Genomic DNA, 22,677 nt, shown 5'->3' on the forward strand with positions numbered 1-22,677 from the left:
TAGCATACATTGGAGTGTTGTAGAGTGGAGTAGCGTATAGTGAAGCAGCAGAGGAGAGTGGCATATAGTAGAGAAGCATAGACTGGAGTGGCGTACAGTGAAGTGGTGTAAAAGGTAATAGTGCATAGTGTTGTAGAGTACAGTGGAGTGGTGTAGAATGAAGTGGCATAGACTGAAGTGGCATACAGTCGAGTGGGGTAGAGGGTATAGCATACAGTTGCGTGGCGTACAATGGAATGACATCCAATGGAATAGTGTAGAACAGAGTAGTGTAGAGTGGAATGGGGTAGAGTGGAATTTCATACAGTGGAGTGGCGTCCAATGGATCAGCGTAGAATGGAGTGGCATAAAGTGGAGGTGTGCAGAGTTGAGTACCATATAGTGGAATAACGTAGAGTGGCATACAGTCGAGTGGCGTAGAGTGGAACAGCGAATACTGTGATCATCAGAGATTCCATGAAGCGCTCCATAGTTGTCTTTTTTGGGCTGCTCCAAGGACATGAACTAGGAGATTCATGGCCCATACCTTTGGCACATACCTGTGTCTGGTCATCCGACCATGCCTGACCATTGCAGACCTCGCTCCTGTGCGCTGTAAGGCTCCCTGTCTGTTCTCCTGCTGCTTCTCTCACCTCTCACTCTTGCTCCACAGACTACATTTTCTGACACATGTTTCTAGCCTCTGTTTCATTGTTAGTATCTTGCTTGTGTTTTTGCTTTGCTTTTTGTTTTACTCTGTTGTGTCTGTTTTTGCGCTTCTACCGCACTGATTTGAATCTCGCTGCTTTGCCTTTATCTTTTGTGCCTCTATGGCTTGGGTTCCAGCCCATCTGTGCAATTTTTGCTCTTCTTTCACTCGTTTCACTGTACCTTGCCCTCTGTTTCAGAATCTTATCTTCACATCTCGCTCATTTTGAACTCCTTATTTTCTCCATTTCCGCTGTTTTTACTCTTTCTCCTCTCTCTCTCTTACCCTTTAGATATCCTTTCCCCTCTTTCAGCCTCCAACATGATCTTTACCTTTTTCCCACCTTTAGCCTGGTGCACTATCCTGCCTGCACATTCTCCCAGCTCCACCCCCTGCTGTCCCTTCCCCTCCTGGACCTACTCAATGGCTTCCACTGTGCCTGAACCCTGGTCGTCCACTCTCCCCCGTCCCCCCCTTCGCAACCCACCATGTGTTCAACACTCAATGCTGCATCCTGCACTGCTGCTGTGCAGCAGAACATCAAAGAGGCATTCTCCTGTGCCACCTGCTAGTTCTCCTGAACTCTCCCCACCCACCTCACCACACCCGCACTGAAAGCACCCAGCCCCTGATTCACTCACAAGCACACACATCAGTCACCTACCACACAGCACTCCACCCCATCATGCATATTCCTCAGCACCCGCTCTATAACCAAACGCGCAACTGAAATCTGAGACCTGCTTCACAACCACTCATCAGACCAGCTCTTATTCATGGAAACCTGCATACCCCAGACATTGTTTCGACTATTCCCCCGGGCTACATGATTGCCAGATAGAAGAGACGACACCTGCCCAGAGGCAACTGCTAACATCTTCAATGACACCATCCCCTGCACCACGACCTCAGATGCGACCTCTAGCAACATAGAACACCTGACCTTCAAGCTCCACATCACAGCCAACTTCAGCCTGAGCAACACCCTCATCTACTCCCCACCAGAACAATGCACCAACTTTGCCAGCACAAAAGCAGACTTCATCGCACCCTTCTTTCCAAATTACTGGGTACTATCAAACAAGAGTCTGCAATGCATCCATGCTTTGAAACCATGGTAACAGTGAAAAACTTTAAAACCTTACCTCACGTGAGCTACGAAACCCCCATCTGCTTTCCAAGTGACCATGATCGTCCAAGGATGTTTTCTTGCAGATAAACCAGTGGCCTCAGTTGCAAAACGGACAGCCATTAGCCATAGCAAAAAGTCTCTGGCAAACAAATCTCTGAAGAAGGCTGGAAGCCTTGTAATCCTCTCACACATCAATAATTAACAAAACAAAAAAAACAATGACATTTAAAAGATGACTCCTGCCTTCCCGTTTAAAATGAGTCACAAGGATTGTCTCACAGAGTGCTAAATCAGTGAATCAACCTTTGGAACACTTGCCCTGTATTGAATTGGTATATCACTGGTTTTTAGAGTTTTAGGTTACATTTTCATATATTCTCTCTATTTTTTTTAATTACTAAAATTTTACATGACATTTGTCAGCAAGGAGACGAGAGGCGGTTCTGACAGGACCTCAGAGCAGCGATGTAAGCATCCACAATCAGAGTTATACAATAACATAGCAATGGCTAATACATATGAATCTTATTGCTCGACGACCTCTCATGGCGTGGGACACAGATTCAAAGAAAAACAGTTGTGGAGACACGTAGGGAATAAAAACAAACATAACAAGTACAGGTCTTAATCTGTCGAAGGGCGGGTCTGGGTAGGGGTGGTAACATCTCTTAGCAGGAAAAAGTGTAGGGGTCCCGTTAACCTAACAGGTTTCCCTACATTAAGGGAGGGCATGAAGGCAGCTTCATTCAAAGAACTGAAGTGTCTGGAGTTTCGTGGGGCTAAAACAGGTGAACTCTATACGCATAAGGTAGTGGATCGGGGCTTCCACAGATGCTAGAATTTGGTCTCTGTGCTAGATTACGGGATATCCATTCCATTGCCATTGGGCGATGGAGGGTGGCGCTACTTGTTTTCACATGATTGTTATGAGTCGTTGCACTGCTAAAAGTAAGTAGCTGATGAGTGTTCAGTCCGCATGGGTCATTGCGGTCAAAGTGGGGGGGCTCGAATGCCTAGGACAATCGTAGGATAGGAGAAGAGAGGCGGATAACCTACGATGGCTGTGGATGTAATCGTACCCCCAATGGTGTTCTTAAACCCATCCCAGAGTGTAGAGGGGGGCTCAGGGACTGTGTTTAACGTAAATTAGTCCTTAATCCCTCTACTTGTTTCAGCCACGTCTACTGGGTCGTGAAAGAGGTGTTGGGGCAGGCACCAGCACCGTGGGTCTCAAGGGTGGGTGCACCACCCATCCATGACAGCTCCAGGTGTGCGTGATCCAAAATAGAAATGTCAGAGTGCTCCACTGTGTCTAAGTGGCGGAGGAGGGTGATGAAAGCCTAGTGTGTGAGGAAGTAGGAGGTATGTACATGTGAGTAAAAAGAATAGTCCTGTGTTTTAGGATGTTTATAGCACCACACGTCTATAAGGCCCCGGTCCTCTATATCACGCTTTAAGCGTGAGGACATGGCCCCCGTATTCTGGAAAGTACCCTGCTTCGATCTAGAGTGGGGTCCCATACCAGATTAAAATCCATACACACTATATTGTCGCTGTCTACCCCCTCTAATCGTTCACGAAGGATACCTCTGATATAAACATCTTGGGAAGTGTTCAGAGCATAGAGATTGAGTATTATTAGTTTATGCTGCCCCCGAAGAAGGTGTAAAGCCAAAAAACAACCCTCTTTGTAGCCGACCTCCCTAGTAACGTATGTGTAGAAACTCACCTTGCAAACAATACCCACCCCAAGCATTTTGGTATTCGTGTAGGCCCAGTGAATCTAAGGGTATTTTGGGTGTGCGATACGGTGGCGATCAGCCCATGTCAAGAGGGTTTCCTGTAGCAGGATGACATCCAGGTCATGTTGTAGTACATAACACCAGATTTGTTTACGTTGGTTTGGGGAGTTCAGACCCCGCACATTCAGAGAGATCAACTTAAAGAGGCAACAATAGGAAAAGGCAAGTGAGCCCCTAGCCCTGATAGCTCACTAGGGGGGCTGTGAAGGGAATGGCTATCGGGCAGACAAGAGCCCCCACCGGCCACCCCTGGGACCAGAGACCACAGCCATAACGTTCCTCCAGCCCCGGTGTCAAAGGAATGCAACCTGTAAGAGAAAACCTGTCATAACAAAAGGTAACAGACCAACAGCGACACCTTCATCTTGCGATGGTCGGCACCAAAGTGCTCCAAACCTGCTAGAGGAGTCACCCTCCAGAAGAGAAAGTTTACGGGGCGGCCATCAGATGAGGCATCTAGGCGTAGAAGTTCAAGGGACAGTGGGGCCCTCCTAGGCCCAGAGACCCAGCGCCACTGGCAGTAGGAAGACGAAAGGGCCAAGCAAAGTCAACTCACATGCTGGTGCAGGATAGTGCAGGGCGGCACCTTCGCTCAAGGGAGCCTGTGGTACAGTGAGCAGGGGAGACACTCCCGCAAATGCTGCAGAGAGGATGGATAATATCATGCTTAGCCTCTTGTAAGAACGCCTCTGCTTGACATTTGTCGGGCGTTGTGATTTCACAGTGGTCCATTTGGGCTTGAGGTCCCTCCCAGATGGATCCCAGGTTGGGAACACATCTTTCTGAGAGTCATCTTTGAGTCCCAGCAAATTCTTCACCTCCATTAGGGATCTTAGTGAGCGTCGTTTACCTTCCCATTGGAACAGAAGGGCAAAGGGATGGCTCCAATGATAGGGGATCCCCAGGGCACGTAGCTTGTTAGTGACAGGCTTGAAATCATGTCACTTTCTCAAGGTTATGGGGGACAGATCCTGGTAAGGTTGTACAACCTATCCTCAAAACGTGAATTTAGTTTGGTCTCTAGATGCTCGCAATATTGCCTTTTTGTACGTGAAGAAATGTACTCATGTAGGATATCAGGCACTACATCTGTGCGTCCATTGGCAACGGTCGCCCGGTGAGCAGGAGAAGAAGCATCATCGTCCCCACGGATCACCTGCAGAAGTTCTGCCATGAAGGCCATGATATCACTGTCCTCTGCACCCCCGACGTGGGTCCCTTGCTCACTGTGCCACTGGATTCAAGTTAGCCTGGCTGAAGAAGGGTGACATACCCTGAAACCGGTCCCAGGATGCTTGTTTTCGGTCCAGGGAGGACCTGGCCTGGCAGTTCGGTCTGGACTGTTCCCATGGGGCACAGGGTTAAGACTGATTTGCATATGGCTGGGTCCAAACTGGGGTGGTGTAGTGGGCAAAAGAACAATGGATTTAACCTAGATCTTTTGACTGGGGGAGAATGTTTGCATGGTCAGCATTCCATCCATCATTTGTTTACTGTAACACTTTTCACCCTAAGTGGGACGGGTATGCCCAGACGTGGGCCCCTTGCTCACCGTGCCACTGGATTCAAGCTAGCCTAGCTGAAGGGTGACATATCCTGAAACCAGTCCCAGGATGCTTGTTTCCGGTCCAAGGAGGACCTGGCCTGGCAGTTCGGTTTGGACTGTTCCCATGGGGCACAGAGTCAAGACTGATTTGCATATGGCTGGGTCCAAACTGGGGTGGCGTAGTGGGCAAAAGAATGATGGATTTAACTCAGATCTTTTGACTGGGAGAGAATGTTTGCATTGTCAGCATTCCGTCCATCATTTGTTTGCTCTAACACTCTGGATGTCACGGAGGCAGGATTTGAACGTGTCTTTGAGCGAGCTGATGTCAGTGCAAATTTCCTGCAAGAAGCGGTCCATATAGCCCTGAGTAACGGGGGCTGAGGATACAGCTTCTGTCACTGGTGTCAGTGGAGGGGGGCAGCGCTTTAGGATCCACCAGTGAAGCCTTACTCCAGTGAGACATCACTGGATTGTCCTTTGCAGTTTTAGATCATGACATAATGGGGTGGAGCATCGGGTCCAGTATGAGGCTGTGGGGGGGCTGTGAAGTCCACCTTGTTGTTCTTTCATGTGTCTTCTCCAGGACATCTTCCAAAAGGAGCCTTTTTGAAGATTGATGCTCTTCACAGCAGGGTCGTCTCTGGTTTGGAGCGCCACAACAGAGGCACACAGAGGTTTAAGCTTGCGTACCTAGATATCAACAGTGACTTATAACAGTGATCAGGTAACAAGACAATAGGATGTTAGCTGGAGACCTTCAGAGACCGGATCCAGACCGTAGCTTTGCACAGACCATAGCAGACGGACCGCACAGACCGTAGCACAGCAGCTGCAGCAGAGGGCTAGTTCTGAACGGCAGAAGGAAGGCCCACGCCATTCCGCTGCTCCCCCACTGATCTCCCCCCACTGATCTCCGTGCTGACCACAGAGCTTTTGGAGCCACAGAGGGGAGGGCGTCTGGCGCAAACCAGACTCTAGCCCCCAGCTCTGACCCGGTCCTCGCCTCTCTACCCCTGCTCTTTCCCACGCCGTGCCAGGGAGTTGGTGTCAACAAGGCAGTTGCAGGCAGGCGGAGACGTCCAGCGAGTGAGCCCAGACCAGCAGAGCCCACCTGAGCCCACCCAAGCCCGGTGATTCATCACCACAGGCTGAGCCAGTGGCAGATCGCGGTAGGCCACAGCAGCAGGAGTGCACCAGGAGCTCAGGCAGACAGAAGGCAGCTGTGGTAAGTGTGTGAGCCACAGATGACGAGCATGTGAGCCATTGACAGTTCCGCAGTGGCACCATAATCCGCCTTCGCTCACCCCCTCGCCTGCTTGATTCTGTCTCTCATCTTTTTCTCTACGCCTTCTCCACGCCAGCTCCAGCGTACTATCTGTACCCCACTCTCTGCTATCCGCCGTCCCAAATTTCACCTAGGGAGGACGGGATAATCATACAGCTGGGGGTGGACTGGATACACGCACGCCCAAGCCTATGACCAAACCGTGAGGCACAATCAAGTCACAATTATAAGACACAAGACAAAAGGCGATTCGCAGGGCAACCTTTAAGGCTTTAAAATGCGCCAATCCAACTGCCAATTCACTTGCATCCCGGGACCAAAGATCAAGGTTTAAGGATCATCCAAAGAGAGAGTAATGCCCAAAGACTAACTAAAGACAAACAAAAGGAGTCTCTGCAATTTTGCAATCTTGCAGCTTTAACATCACCCACAGTGCAAGAGCCGGATCAAGTCAAGCAGGCTCTCGAGGGTCAGAAGGGCCGAAAGGGTCCAAGTGTAGCACCTGGGCAGACTGAGCCCAGTGCCAATCTTGCACATAAAAGTAAATGGGTCCCAAAATAAAGGAGCAGACAGCTGATTGCGGAGAAAACCTTCATCACCCACCTTCCTAACAAAAGGGCAACAAGGTCAACAAGGAGTAAATCACTAACGGACTACCCCAATGGAATGCCGCAAGACACCGAGCGAAGGGGGTCGATACGACACTTCTTTAGGAAAAATGACTCACTACGGACCGAACACAGCACCCTTCTAGATGCCTGTTATGAGCGGGGGAGGCGGGAACAAACCACAGATTACAACAATGCCCCAAGCAGGGCCCAGGACAACAGCCCCAAAAGGTTGTGCACTCAGCTACCTATAAACGCGGAGCAGACCTCCCTGGCTAGCAAGACTAGCGACACATCCACAACTAAAAACGCCTCCACAATAGTGACAGTGGTGCAACTCCATCAACCTGAGACCCATGGCCTAGCCACTCATAGAGGCGATCGTTGTGCCTTTTCAAGAGATAAGACCCGAAGTCCAAGGTCCTACTTAGCCACCTTGGGCATAATGCCCCCCCTTGGCGGGGGTGCTCACAGCCTCATTCCTCTCTAATTAAGGCCAAAAGATCGAAAGGTCAATAACTGAGGGTGTAACTTGTGGCGACTGCACTAACCAGGTCTCATTTTGTAGTCAATCAATAGATTCCAGTGAAGACAATTCTCTTGGGGTCCCTGACGAGTGCTTATCGTTTAATCTTTCTGAAGGTGGTGCAGTTGGAAATCGCCTGAACTGTACTGTTGAAGGGTCAGGGGAGCAAGTGCGAAGCTCTAGTGTGAGAAGATTTCTGCCAGGTCTGCATCAGTCAGGGTAAGCTTGATGGAGTCCAATGATTGTGAACGTGACGTGCATCTCCTAGCCCTGACAATGTCCTCCCAAATGAGAGCGGCAACCCCTAACATGACGAATGCAGTGTATCGACTTATTAATTAGAGAGTCCCACCCGCAGCGTCTAGCTTGGGGACATTAACCATAAAAACTATTTTTGCCGGTGGAGAAAGGGTGAATGGTGGATAATTCCTCTTTTGGGGATTTGCCACCCTAGGACACATAGCTGTTGGTGCGCTTAGTTGGGTGGTGTGGTGTGCGGGGATTTGTGAAGAAACTGGATTCTGGGGATGGGGTTTTAGGGTAACGACCTGTCCTATAATGGAAGTTGGAGATACTTGTTTGTGCATTATAAGGGGGGAGCACAAGGGATCTATCGCCAATTCGGTTTCTTTCTTCCTGAGTGGAGGGGGAAGCTCGCTGGGCCTGCAGGTGCTGTACGACTGAAGGGCATAAGGGCTGCTTGTACAGTGTATTCCTCAGGGTTAGAAGTTTGACCGTGGTAATGAGCTTCTCAATCTTATCCCTCATGACTTCAATATCCAGCCTGAGAGAACAAACGAGCTGGTGGAGGTCTTGCAATGATGGAATCACCTCTTCGCTACTCTTAGTTTGGATTGGCGGCAGTGGGAGCCGCTGAGACGTCAGTAATGTCTGCCAAAACTGCAAACCTATTCGTACAGTGAACGGGAAGGCCAGGTTGACTTCCGCTAATTGTAATTGGAATGGTTGGAGCTTGAGGAAGTGTGACGTGAATAAAGGGTTCTATCGCCTGCACCTTGTACGTTTACAATGGTAGCTCATTTCTGTGTGTCGATACTCCCTTCCTGGTGTGTTTACGAAACATTGTAGGGATGGTGGGTGTGTGTAATGCGCTGGCACTTTGGGGTGATGGTTGAATGTTAGAGTTAGGTGTTAATGATTCTGTATCTTGGTTATCTTTGCACTCATGAATAAGCGTGTCTATCCTATCCATTACACAGTTATTGGCAGCGCGTTTTTGTGTCCTTTTTGCTTTTTTACCGTTCCCTGCCACACCATTCGGGCCATTGCTCGCCCCCACTCCATCCAACAATTTCCTTTTGCCCATTTTGTGGCCCCAATTAAATTAATATGTCACCAAAATATAATACAATACAATAGGCCCCTAGACTGTTCCTACCCACAATGTCCAGAGATAAATGTTCGATTAGGGACAGCTTTTCCTGCTAGGTCCCAGATCCCTGAACAAAGATTAAAATGTTAGATTCCTGATGTGGCCCTGCTTCGGCAAAGGTGGACCCAGATGGAAACAATGTCACGTAGCACGATACCTTATTGGATTATAGACGGTGTGCGGCCCAGTCCAGCAGTTGGATGAAAGGGAGGTGGCCCTGCCCTGCCTCTTCCTGTCAATGACAGGCAAGGACGGTCCCGCCCTTGGCCCGGGCACGTCCTGCGCCACGGGGAGAGAGGTAGCGCAAGAAGTGCGATGGATGGCGCCTCCCCCTCACTTGCTGCACCTGTAGTGGGAGCAGGGGATGCTGGGACTAGTAGTCCCTGTAAAGCGCCTCACAAAGCTGGGGGCGCTGGGATAAGGAAACCCTGGGACTCCGGTCCCACCAGGGTGCAGTAGAATAGGCAGGATGTCCCTGGGCAGCAGCAAGGTGATTCGGCTACTGATGCAGGCTCCTGTACTGAATTGTTACAACACTGGTTTTTAGGCTACATTTTCATATATTGTCTTTTTTTATTTTTTTCACTAAATCTTTTTATTGTTCATCAAAATGACAAAACATGTACATGACAATGTCAGCAAGGACAACTGGAGACAAGAGGCGGTCCTGACAGAACATAAGAGCGGCGATGCAAGCATCCACAATCAGAATTATACAATAACATAGTTATGGCTAATACATATGAATCTTATTGCCCGACGACCTCTCATGGTGTAGGACACAGATTCAAAGAAAAACAGTTGTTTAGAAACGTAGGGAATAAAAACAAACATAACAAGTGCATGTCTTAATCTGTTGAAGAGCGGGTCAGGGTAGGGGTGGCAACATCTCTTAGCAGGAAAGAGTGTAGGGGTCCCGTTGACCTAACAGGTTTCCCTACATTAAGGGAGGGCATTGAAGGCAGCTTCATTCAAAGAACTGAAGTGTCTGGAGTTTCGTAGGGCTAAAACAGGTGAACTCAATATGCATGAGGAAGTGGATCGGGGCTTCCACAGATGCTAGAATTTGGTCTCTGTGCTAGATTACGGGATATCCGTTCCATTGCCAGAAGATGCCACACGCGGGTGAACCATTGGGCGATGGAGGGTGGCACTACATGATTGTTATGAGTCGTCGCACTGCTAAAAGTAAGTAGCTGATGAGTGTCTAGTCCGCATGGGTCATTGTGGCCAGAGTGGGGGGGGGGTCGAATGCCTAGGACAATCGTAGGATAGGAGAAGGGAGGCGAATAATCTACGTTGTCTTTAATATGGCTTAGCATCTCCTTCCAGTAAGTGGTAATCACTCTACAGGACCACAAGATATGGCAAAAGTCCCCACCTCACCACAATGCCAGCAAAGAGGGGAAACATCAGAATAAAGGGTGGAAAGATGATCCAGTGTATAGTACCATTATGCAGTCTCTCGAAGGGAGAGACTGTAGTAGGTTATGGGTATATTCCGCCACAGTGTTTCCCATTGTTTAGGTGTTATTTCTTCCTGGGTGGTGTTATGCCATGTGAAGTGATATGTATGAGAACACGCTGGTATATAGGTTTGCAGCACATGATATGTGTTAGATATTAATCCATGTGAATTGTCAAAGACCCGCACTAGCTTTTCAAATAGGGCATGGGGACGGATAATCGCCGGATATACCGAGGGATGCAGTGCCCAATGTCGTAGCTGATAGTATTGGAGCCCTGTGTTGTCTGGGAATTGCACCCTACTGTCGTCAAAAGTCTTTATGGCAGCCCCCGTAAAGAGATCTTGAGGCATCTGAGAGTCTCCCTCGCTCCAAAAGCAGAAGGCAAGGGGCACAAGCCCCGGGAGAAAGTCTGGGTTGCGATAGGTGTGTGGGGAGAAGGGAAAGTAGTTAGTCCTCTCTTAATAGCCACCTTGTCCGAGATCTCTAACACCATCCTGGTAGGGGTGGAAAAATATGCACTGTGCGGTCAAGCATGCTTGGGCAGCCAGGCAAGGTCCCACAGGGGCCTACACACCACAGCACGATCCATATGGAACCAGTGCTTCTCGCTTTCCCGAACCACAAACATACTGCAGATGAGCCGCCCAGTAGTACTCCAAGAGATTAGGACAAGCTAAGCCTTCCCTATCTTGCAGCAACATCAGCAAGGAATGGACTACTTGGGGTTGTCACTAAAGGTGGGCGTAGTTGGCGGAATACTACTACGTGGAATTCCAGGAAGTTGAAAAGAAACTTTGTGACTTCGTCAACTACGCTCTGCTTCCCATTTAGTAAAACAGAGACCTCATATATTTTTGATATAATAACAAGTATCTCTGTCTTTACATGCTTAAATGCATATAGTTATTTCACAAACGTGAAAATTAAAATTTAGCAAGCAATGAGAGAGGTGATGATTTTGAGATCCTACCTAACCTAGGGAGAAAACCAAGCAGATGCCTTGAAAACAAAGAGCACATCTTGCTGAACGATTCGGTGGCGGCCCCCTCCTCTTAGGACCACCCCAAGCACAGTTATGGGCAAAAATACAATCCCAACCAAAGGCCCTGCAAAGCATTATGGGACGAGATTAGCAGTGGGCAGTGAATATTATAGTATCCAATATCAAAATAATTCTACAAAGAGCTGCAGTTCAACTCATCGTTACTAGGTGTCCCTCACGAGTCAAATGCAAAAGCATTGAAACCCTTTCATGAAGCTTCAGTTCAGCTCTTTGTAGAATTTATTGTATTAGCTCTCAGCTCAGGGTTTCAATGTTTTTGCATTTGACTTGTGAGGGACACCTAGTAACGACTAGTGGAACTGCAGGTATGCCCAGACGTGGGTCCCTTGCTCACTTTGCCACTGGATTCAAGATAGCCTGGCTGATGAGGGTTATGAACCCGAAACCGGTCCCAGGATGCTTGTTTCCGGTCCGGGGAAGACATGGCTTGGCAGTTCGGGCTGGACTGTTCCCATGAGGCACAGGGTCAGACTGATTTGCATATGGCCATGTCTGAACTGGAGTGGCGGAGTGAGCTAAAAAATGATGATGGATTAAACCCAGATCAATTGACTGGGGGTGAGTGTTTGCAATGTTCAAAACTCCGTCCATCATCCCCTTTGGTTTCTCTTTGTGTTGAAGGCATCTGATTGGTCCTCCCCCTAGGTTAGGGGATCCCAAAATCATCCCCTCTCTCATAGGCTTATTTAAATTTAAAAGTCGACTTTTGTGAATTGATGATATGCTTTTTAGCATGAAAAGTTGCTTTATCAAAGCATTTGTGGGTGCTGTCTAGTAGCTGATCCACTACGCGGAGGGACGGAGTTTTTGCTTGAACTCCGTGTTTTGAATGGAATGCTTAGTTAACAATTCTACGCAAACTCTGGCAGTGGAGCAAAGTTCATTGCCCACCCCTAGTTCTCACCCATTCCATATAAAGGTTTGAATGTCACGTTGCAGACGCAGGAAATCCTCCTGCAGGATCAACGTAGGCAGCATCTGAAACAAGTAGTGGACCCTCAGGAGTACATTGAGTTTTATGACGTTTACAAGCCCCAACCAGGAGATATGGAGGGGCTTCCACCTCTGAAAATCAGCCAAGATGAAGTGACGGAGAGGAGGCCAGTTGGCCTGAGACCAGGAAGTAAGCGTGTGGGTGATATTGAGGCCCAAGTATTTGATGGCATCCGGGGACCGTTGAAAAGGAACTAGGCACTGCAAGGCTTGTATGTCATGGACAGGGCTGCTTAGATTAAGCACGGTTGACTTAGCCATATTGACCTTAAAGCCAGAGACAGCCTCGTAGGCCTTCAAGCATTCCACGACGCTTGGTAGAGACACCTCAGGTTGAGAGAGTGTGAGGAGATCATCCTCTAACAGGCTTATCTTGGGTGTCTGGCCACCAAAGCGTATGCCTTTCACCGCATCTGTATGGCAGATTGTGATAGCGAGGGGTTCATCTGCCAGGGCAAAAGGTAATGGTGATAGCGGGCCCCCCTGTCATGTGCCCCGACGGATAGATACAGGCCTTGTGCTTTGTCCATTAACATGGACATTAGCCACGGGTGCTATGTACGAGGCCACAATTTTAGAGATTTAACAAGGTCCCAGCCCTATTTTAATCAGCACTGTGTGGAGGTAAAACCAATTCACCCTATCAAAGGTCTTCTCTGCATCGAGCGAGAGGAAGCACGTCAGAATGTCAAAACTATGTGACTCTTCCACCAAGTGTGCTATGCTGCAGGCATTGTCCGCACCCTGCCTATTGCGGACGAAGCCCACCTGATCCGGGCTGATGAGGCCCGGGAGGTATGGTTCCAGTCAAGTGGCTAATATGTTGGTGAAAAACGTAGATCCGTATTGAGTAGGGCTATGGGGCGACTGGAGGAGCACAATGCTGGGTCTTTACCCGCTTTGAGTATGAGAGAGATCTCGGCAGCTGCCATCGTGGGTGTAAGGGCCGTTTCCTGCGCTCAAAGGGAACCTATGGTCGAGTGAGCAGTGGAGACACTCCCACCAATGCAGCATAGATGACGGATAATATCACGCTTAGCCTCACAGAGGTCCATTTGGGCTTGAGCTCCCTCCCAGGGGGATCCCAGGTTGGGGAGACATCATCTTTCTGAGAGTCATCAGTGAGTCCCAGCAAATTCTTCGCCTTTGTTAGGGATCTTAGTGAGCGAAGTTAACTTTCACATTGGAACAGAAGGGCAAAGGGGTGGCCCCCTTGATCTGGGATCGCCAGGTAGCTTGTTAGTGACAAGCTTGAAATCACGCCGCTTTCTCAAGATTATGGCGGAGAGATCCTGGTAACATTGTACAACATATCCTCGAAACGTGAGTCGCGTTTTTTATCTAGCTCACAATATTGCTTCTTTCTCTGAGAAGAAATGTACACTGGTCAGGATATCAGGAACTACATCTGTGTGTCCATTGGCAGCGGTCACCCAGTGGGACCTATCAAGAGCACGCGGAGAAGCGTCATCACCCCCACGGATCGCTTGCAGAAGTTCCTCTGTGAAGCCCAAGATACCACAGCCCTCCGCACCACTAGGCACCCACCACATGCGGATATTGTTGCTGCAGCTTCTATTTTCTAAATCTTCCTGCTTGGTTTGTGGGTTGATATTCTGCTCCTCCAGGGCTGTTATTTGCTGCCACAGCATCTACTGATCCTCAGATCTAGCTCAAGTTCATCCACTCATTCACCAATTTCAGAGACATCTCTCCGAATGTCACGGAGGCAGGATTTGAACTTGTCTTTGAGTGAGCTGATGTCGGTGTGGATTTCTTGCAAGAAGCGGTCCATATAGAGTAATTGGGGCTGAGGATGCAGCTTATGCCACTGGTGCCAGTGGGGGTGGGGGGAGTGAGGCAACACTTCAGAGTCCGCCAGTGAAGCCTTACTCTAGAGAGACATCATTGGATTGTCCTTCGCAGTTTTAGATCATGGCATAATGGGGCGGAGCGTCAGGTCCAGTACGAGGCTAGTGGGGCTATGAAGTTCACCACGCTCCACTTCAGACTCTGGCTGTTTGAACCGTAACTGTCAGTGTCCCCGAGATGTGAGGTGCTGTGCGATGCATGGGGCTCCACAGGCAGATGAGAGGACCAGACCACAATCGGCCCCCAAAGCGGTCCTCACTGCCACTAAGCCATTGGGTTACAAGCAAAAGAGCCTCACCCACGTGGCTACTGTGAGTGAGACCAGCTGAGTCCTCCAAGGTCCCGGGTTTGCCCCAGCCCAAGACGTCTCTCTGGCTTTCAAACAGGCTCCCACTGAGGCAGTAAAGGTGGAGTCAGGAGAGCCTGCACCCCACACAGTGTAACAAAAGTCCCATGCAATGTTCAAGGTTTGCGTAAGATATAGCCATGGGTAGAATCAGTTGGGCCCCATCATTAGGCCCAGCCCCCATAAAACTGCCCCGTATCTAGGGAGGCCGCCCCTATCATGTGGCCCTAACAGGGCACAAATTTGTTGTGTAAAGTTTACTTTGTCATACGTATGGTAACGATATGGTCTATGTCACAGGGACACCACCTTCCCATTCCTGCACTTTGCTTTTGCATATCATTGTTATCAGGTATGTTGGTTCATTTGGTAAGACTACAGATCACAGCTGAAGTTTGGGTGACTTCCTAGGGTCAGCTCGAACTGCAGCAGTTTAGGATATGTTATCCTCCCCCTTCAAGAGTTTGACACCGGCCACTTTACTAGTGATGTGTACTATCAATACATTATTTTAAAAGGGCTGAGTGACCCCCAGTCACTCAACGCCCATGCTCCTCCAGAACAAGGGCTGCCTGTCCTCTGTGAACACTCAGCATATCTGCTGGAGATGGTGTAGAATAGGTTGGCTTTATGAGAGTGTTCGGTGTTCACTACCAGCCGCCTAGAGGTGCTGCTGGAGAGTTTAAAACAGGTTGGGTTTGTGAGAGTGTTCACTCGCCAGCCGTCTACAGGTGCTGCCAGAGAGAGTGTAAAATAGGTTGGGTTTGTGATGGGTCAACTGTTCACCACCAGTCACCTACAGGTGCTGCTAGAGTCTCTAGAATTGGTTGAGTTTGTGAGAAAGGGTTCAGTGTTCACTCGCCAGCTGTCTACAGGTTCTGCTGGAGAAGGAGTACAATAGGTTTGGTTTGTGATGGGGCTATTGTTCACCGCCACTCTTCTACAGGTCCTGCTGGAAAGAGTGTAAAATAGATTGGGTTTATTATCGGTCTACTGTTCACCACCAGTCTTCTACAGGTACTCCAGGAGAGGGAGTAGAATAGGTTGGGTTTGTGAGAGAGTGTTTAGAGTTCACTCACCAGCCGCCTACAGGTGCTGCTGAAGAAAGAGTAAAACAGGTTAGGTCTCTGAGAGTGTTCAGTATTCACCCACCAGCCGTTTATAGGTACTGCTGGAGATGGTGTAGAATAGGATAGGCTTGTAAAGCAGTGTTTAGTGTTCACTTGCCAGCTGTCTACAGGTGCGCTAGAGAGAGTGTAAAAGAGGTTGGGTTTAACAGGTAGAGAATCAAAGCATGGCTGACCTTTTTCACAAAGGGGCGTTGTCGGCAGATAAATGTCACACTATTGCTAGCAGTACTAACAGTGTCACACAGTGCAAAAACAACAATTGATGGACAGAATGCAGAACAATGTCATACATTCACCCCAGTACAGAGATCTGGGCCTAAATCCATCGTTTTTTTGCTCACCATGCCATTCCAGTTTGCACCCAGCCATATGCAAATCAGTCTTGACCCTGTGCCTCATGGGAACAGTCCAGCCCGAACTGCCAAGCCAGGTCCTCCCTGGACTGGAAACAAGCATCCTAGGACCGGTTTCGGGGTTTCACCTCTCTTCAGCCAGGATAGCTTGGTTCCAGTGCCATGGAGAGCACGGGACTCACGTCTGAGCATACCCGTCCCACTCGGGGTGACAAATGCAAAAACAACAATTGATGGACAGAATGCAGAACAATGTCATACATTCACCCCAGTACAGAGATCTGGGCCTAAATCCATCGTTTTTTTGCTCACCATGCCATTCCAGTTTGAACCCAGCCATATGCAAATCAGTCTTGACCCTGTGCCTCATAGGAACAGTCCAGCCCGAACTGCCAAGCCAGGTCCTCTCTGGACTGGAAACAAGCATCTTAGGACCGGTTTCAGGGCATCACCCTTCATCAGCCAGGCTAGCTTTAATCCAGTGGTGTAATGAGCACAGGACCCACGCCTGGGCATACCCTTCCCACTTAGGGCGACATATGCAGAAGAAACAATTGATGGACGGAATGCTGGTCAATGCAATCATTCAACCCCAGTCACAAGGATCTGGGTTAAATCCCTCATTCTTTTGCTCACCACACCACCCCAGTTTGGGCCCAGCCATATGCAAATCAGTCTTGACCCCGTTCCTTGTGGGAACAGTCCAGCCTGAACTGCCAAACCAGGTCCTCCCAGGATTGGAAACAAGCATCCAGTGACCAGTTTCAGGGCATCACCCTTAATTAGCCAGGCTAGCTTAAATCTAGTGGTGTAGTAAGCACGGGACCCACGTCTGGGCATATCCTTCCCACTTAGAGCGACATATGCAATAGAAAAAACTGATGGACGGAATACTGGTCAATGCAATCATTCACCCCCAGTCACAAGGATTGGGTTAAATCCGTCATTTTTTTGCTCAGCACAGCCATATGCAAATCAGTCTTGGCCCTGGTCGTCTTGGGAACAGTCCAGCCCGAACTGCCAAGCCAGGTCCTCCCTGCACCTGAAACAAGCATCCTGGGACCGGTTTCAGAGCATCACCCTTCATCAGCCAGGCTAGCTTGAATCCAGTGGTGTAGTGAGCACGGGACCCACATCTGGGCATACTCTTCCCACTTAGGGCGACATATGCAAAAGAAACAATTGATGGATGGAATACTGGACAATGCAAACATTCACCCCAGTCACAAGGCTCTGGGTTAAATCCATCATTCTTTTGCTCACCAGACCACCCCAGTTTGAACCCAGCCATATGCAAATCAGTCTTGACCCTGTGCCTCATGGGAACAGTCCAGCCCGAACTGCCAAGCCAGGTCCTCCGTGGATTGTAAAACAAGCATCCTGGGACCGGTTTCAGGGCATCACCCTTCATCAGCCAGGCTAGCATTAATCCAGCGCTAAGAGACCTGTCGGTATACATGCGCTATATAAATTCCCTTACAAATACAAATACAATGAGCACAGGACCCACGTCTGGGCATACCCTTCCCACTTAGGGCGACATATGCAGAAGAAACAATTGATGGACGGAATGCTGGTCAATGCAATCATTCAACCCCAGTCACAAGGATCTGGGTTAAATCCATCATTCTTTTGCTCACCATACCACCCCAGTTTAGGCCCAGCCATATGCAAATCAGTCTTGACCCCGTTCCTTGTGGGAACAGTCCAGCCTGAACTGCCAAACCAGGTCCTCCCAGGATTGGAAACAAGCATCCAGTGACCAGTTTCAGGGCACCACCCTTAATTAGCCAGGCTAGCTTAAATCCAGTGGTGTAGTAAGCACGGGGCCCACGTCTGGGCATATCCTTCCCACTTAGAGCGACATATGCAATAGAAAAAACTGATAGACGGAATACTGGTCAATGCAATCATTCACCCCCAGTCACAAGGATCGGGTTAAATCCGTCATTTTTTTGCTCAGCACAGCCATATGCAAATCAGTCTTGGCCCTGTTCGTCTTATGAACAGTCCAGCCCGAACTGCCAAGCCAGGTCCTCCCTGCACCTGAAACAAGCATCCTGGGACCGGTTTCAGAGCATCACCCTTCATCAGCCAGGCTAGCTTGAATCCAGTGGTGTAGTGAGCACGGGACCCACATCTGGGCATACTCTTCCCACTTAGGGCGACATATGCAAAAGAAACAATTGATGGATGGAATACTGGACAATGCAAACATTCACCCCAGTCACAAGGCTCTTGGTTAAATCCATCATTCTTTTGCTCACCAGACCACCCCAGTTTGGACCCAGCCATATGCAAATCAGTCTTGACCCTGTTCCTTGTGGGAACAGTCCAGCCGCAACTGCAAAGCCAGGTCCTCCCTGGACCAGAAACAAGCATCCTGGGACCAGTTTCAGGGCATCACCCTTCATCAGCGAGGCTAGTTTGAATCCAGTGGTGTAGTGAGCGCGAGACGCACGTCTGGGCATAACCTTCCCACTTAGGGCGACATATGCCCAAAAAACAATTGATGGAAGGAATGCTGGACAAAGCATTTTTTTATGCAAATAATGAGGCCATCCCCTCTCAACACCTACTAGATTTGAATGAATAAACATCAATTAAGGTATTCACCTACAAGAAAAATAACCTACCTAAATTCCTGGAAACCCCTCCTTTGATCCTTGAAGCACAGGAATTGTGGCCTTAGTTTTCCTGACGAAGGCGTTAACTACGCCGAAACGCGCGTCGAATAATATACAGTTGTGCCACCACATTTGTTTATTCTTCATCCCTGTGTAACCCATATTTATTTTATTATTTGTCATGATTTTTTATTATGTATATAATAAATTTGTTTTTAACTGTGAATGTACTCAGAATTTATAATTAAAAAAGAATTACAATTTTCATTTTTTTCGTCTCTCTGCTTAAACTGTTCTGACTTTTAGATAGAAAATATTTACAACTGCTATTTACAAGAATTGCCTAGGTTGTTATTCTACAAACATGCTGGACAAAGCAAACATTCACCCCCAGTCACAAGGATCTGGGTTAAATCCATCATTCTTTTGCTCACCACACCACCCCAATTTGGATCCAGCCACATGTAAATCAGTCTTGACCCTGTTCCTTGTGGGAACAGTCCAACCCGAACTGCCAAGCCAGGTCGTCCCTGGATCGGAAACAAGCATCGTGGGATCGGTTTCAGGACATCACTCTCCATCAGCCAGGCTAGCTTGAATCCAGTGGTGTAGTGAGCACGGGACCCACGTCCGGGCATAACCTTCCCACTTAGGGCGACATATGCAAAAAAAAAAAAAATTGGTGGACGGAGTGCTGGACAATGCAAACATTCACCCCCAGTCACAAGGATCTGGGTTAAATCCATCATTATTTTGCTCACCACACCACCCCAGTTTGTACCCAGCCATATGCAAATCAGTCTTGACCCATAGGAACAGTCCAGCCCGAACTGCCAAGCCAGGTTCTCCCTGAACCGAAAACAAGCATCCCGGGACCAGTATGCCCAGACGTCGGTCCCATGCTCTCCATGCCACTGGAGTCAACCTATCCTGGCTGATGAGGGGTGAAACCCCGAACCCGGTCCTAGGATGCTTGTTTCCAGTCCAGGTAGGACCTGGCCTGGCAGTTCATTGGGCGCAGGGTCAAGACTGATTTGCATATGGCTTGGTTCAAACTGGAATGGCGAGCAAAAAAAACTATGGATATAGGCCAAGATCTCTGTACTGGGTTGAATGTATGACATTGTTCTGCATTCTGTCCATCAATTGTTCTTATTGCATGTATCTAACTTGTGGGCATACAGCTCGCCCATAGGCTTCCCATTTCTTGGCTCTATCATCGCTCCATTATTCGTTCTCCCCATTTGTCCATGACATGCATCAGTCATGCCTCTTCAAGTATTTAGCCTTCCGCGGAAGCAGCGACCAAATGCTTCCAAACATATGCAGCTGATATTTTAATCCATTGTTTTGGGACTTCTTTCTCATTTTTTAAAATGGGTGACCGGTCCTGCCACATGGTAAACCATTAGAGTGCACGTCAAGAAAAGATGAACTGCTGGGAGCCTGGCAGGAGCTGCCGCTTCCCCTGCCAGTTTGAGATGTTTGTGGCCACTTGCTCCGGGGCACATCGAGGATGCTGTGGCTGCTTTGGCTGGGCCTCGCATGTCCGGCACAGCCCTGGACCCTACACAGCGCTTCTTGGAGCAGAAGAGAAGTTCAAGCTGCTGCCCCAGAAAAACTTGAACAAAGGCTACGCGATCCTACCACAAATGGGTAACCCTCACTCATTTGGCATAGGATAGATGTTTTCTGTTTACATTGCCAGCAAGGACCATGCGATAGGGGCATTGGTATGTCCAACCTCTATCTTTACTATCTCTCTGCACATCAGCTCGTCATCCATGACTTGTTCACTAGGGTGTGGTAAGACCCTGTGTACAGTGGAGGTCACACAGCTGGACTTCTCCCAGTTCAGAGCATGCTTACAGTGACACGGGTGGTATTTCTTGCATGGAGATCAGCCATGCGACACATGCGATGGGGGAATATGCTTACGCAGCAAACTCTACTGTGGCTTAGCACCTGGTTAAGGGAAACAGCGCCCCTTAGTGGCTTTCGCCCCTGGGACTGTATTGGTATCACAAGGTTGGGGGATGTCTAGTCAGGGACTCATATACAGTCCTTTCATGAACTGCAGCAGACATACAAACTCCCAGATTTACAAATATCTCCAGCTCAGACACACACTTGCCGCCCACTCTCTTCCACTGGACCCCTGTCACAGTTCAGTTCGCTGGAAGCCAAATGGCTGATGAGACACATAGGTAGAGGGAGATCTCACACATCTACCCCACATTCATTATTAATTTACCCGGGAAACTGGACCACCTCAGGAACCGGTGGGAGGAACGGGTGGGACCTATGGAGGAGAGACTGTAGGGACGCATGAATGGACCCACGGGAACTTACAACCTTGGCCAGGCTGCACCTCATTCAAACTATCTCTACTCAGAATCTCAGCAGAGTTTGTCATGTATCAAACACATACATCAGCACAGACTACTTACTTACTCATATCTTGACCTAGTACAGGAGTGCTTTAAGTTCCATTACAGTCAATTATACATTTGAAGTTAAGCTCCCATAGCACTATAGAATTATTATTCCCCAAAAGAACCCACGGAATTGTCTTTAACAGCTCAATAATGTCGTACACCAGTGGAGTGGCTCCTTAGACTGCATTTGCTCGAATTTTAGCACTGTATGTTCTTACAGGGGCTTTTTAGGAACAGCCTTCAATACTATGAAATTCTGGAAATGATTGTTGCATAAACACTTCGACAAAAATCCAGCCCTTAAATAAGCTTAGCTTTATACCTGCTCACCCTAACATGGTACTCGTAACTTTCTGAGAAACTCATTGTACTTGTCTCCTTCATTCCACATCCATCAGAGACACCGTTGTTCTAGATGAAACACGATCTAACACCCAATAAATAAAGTAGCAATAAATATGAACCTTAAGTAAGATTTGTCAAACCCAGTAGGTCTCACCTGTACAGGAGCTATTGGTTTTGCCAAAATGTTTCAGCAATGTTGTACACTAGAGTGGCTGCTTTTTAGCATGGCTAAAAGTCAGTAGGGTAAAGGAGAGTGGTGTGGAGTGCATAAAGTGGCGTATAGTGGAATGTAATAGAGCACTGTGAAGTGGGGGTACAGTAAAGTAATTTTGCTCTTTAATGTTTATGTTTCAGAGTTGGCCTCATTGATCAGATCTTTTGGCTTTTCCCCTACTTCTTATGCAGACGACATCCAAATAGTGGAGTCGGCCGCTAACAACACTGAAGTAACCATCTCTCAATTTCACAACTGCAGGAGAGCAGATAGTGGCTGGATGGGAAAGCATTGTCTCAAATTAAAATGCAGAAAGAACTGAGGTGACACTCTTTGGTAATAATCATTTATTTTGGAGCCTGGCATGCTGGCCAGCAGAGATGGGAACCCTCCCTACCCCTGCTCAAAAAGTACAAAAAAAACTTAGGTATAATGATAGACTACAAGCTGAGCTTTAATAAACACATTAGCTCAGTTGTCTCGGCCAGTTTTAACACTCTGAGAATCATTAGAAAGATCCTTCCTTTTATACCGTTGACCACCAGAAAAACTGTTGTTTCTTTATTAATCGCAGCAAAACTGGATTACTGTAATGGTCTTTTCACCAAGCTTCAAAAACAACATATGAAGAAACTTCAGAGTGTACAGAATGCGGCATTCAGGCTCGTCTTCTACCTGCCTAAATTCCATTCAGTTTCATCCTCCATTAAGGAACTGCATTGGCTGACTGTAAATAACCGCATTAAATTCAAGGCATTTTGCCTTACCTATAAAGCCTTGCATGATCTAGGTCCCAGCTACCTTAAAAAATTGCTCTTATGGTACATACCAAATGTCCCAGGTT

This window comes from Triturus cristatus, chromosome 4_2 (genome assembly GCF_964204655.1).
Source record: "Triturus cristatus chromosome 4_2, aTriCri1.1, whole genome shotgun sequence".
Classification (NCBI taxonomy): domain Eukaryota; kingdom Metazoa; phylum Chordata; class Amphibia; order Caudata; family Salamandridae; genus Triturus; species Triturus cristatus.